General features: G+C 48.3%; 1 protein-coding gene across 1 annotated transcript in view; it reads right to left on the bottom strand.

The window, feature by feature from the left end:
• Positions 1-938, bottom strand: part of Dapk1 (death associated protein kinase 1) — a 155,794-nt gene that overhangs the window by 98,913 nt on the left and 55,943 nt on the right. The gene's annotated exons all lie outside the window — the stretch shown is intronic.

Below are 938 nucleotides of genomic sequence, written 5' to 3'. Positions count from 1 at the left end.
CAAGCTGGGGACACAGGGCCGACCTAAGAAGGTACGTTACATAATAAATTATTTCTCCAGGGTCTGCATTAATTTAAAACTGAATTGCTTCGATAATCTTCTAAATGCAAGAGCCCTCAAAGGAAATTAAGCCCCAATTATAAAGGAAGTGTGACTTCCACCCAGAGGTTACAACTGGGGGCTTGAAAAGTTGGTTGAGCCACAGCCTGAACCACTGTGTTTTTGAAAAACTGAGTCCAAACTCAGTATCTTAAAACTCTGAATCCTAACACTGCCAAAAGACTCAGGAGAGCTGGCCCACGTTACCATGGCCCTCTGGGTGGCCCTGTGCTCTCTAGCTGGGCATGCCTCTTTCCTGGTCAGCTTCACCCAGCACTGTCCTCTGCAGAGTCGCCTTGCCACAGGACAAGGAAGTGGATGTGTAACCGTGTCCCGATCTCCTAACTCGCTAGTCATTAAGACCTTGGATAGACAGGCCTCCCTCCTTGGAGGCTCATTTCTGTGGTGCTGGTTTACAGTGAACAATGCCAGCATCTTGAGGTGTCCATGTGTGCTAACGGGAACTGTGTGAACAAGCACCCCGAGCCTGATGGAGCAGCATCTGAAAAACAATTACTATCCAGCGAGACTCCTGAGCACAGCTCTAAACTCTTGGGGCACTCCTGGGTAGGATGTCATAGACATCCAAAACCAATCAGAGGAGCCAGACGTAGCCTCGCCCAGCAACACCCTGGGGACCTCAGATCAATCAGGCAAGTGGAAACTCTAAAGAGATTACAAAATGTATTCCAATGCAGGAAGATTCTACATTGCTGCCAGTTCCTCCAATTTGGCCCCAGTTCTACTGATCCATAGCTGGTCTCTCTCTAGCTGGAAGAAACACACAGGTTAAAAAGACCTAGAAGAAAGCACACAGGTCTCTCTCTCTGTCTCTCTCT

This window comes from Microtus ochrogaster, chromosome 16 (assembly GCF_000317375.1).
Source record: "Microtus ochrogaster isolate Prairie Vole_2 chromosome 16, MicOch1.0, whole genome shotgun sequence".
Classification (NCBI taxonomy): domain Eukaryota; kingdom Metazoa; phylum Chordata; class Mammalia; order Rodentia; family Cricetidae; genus Microtus; species Microtus ochrogaster.
Note: the sequence above shows the minus strand (reverse complement) of the source record. Positions and strands in the feature narration are given on the sequence as shown.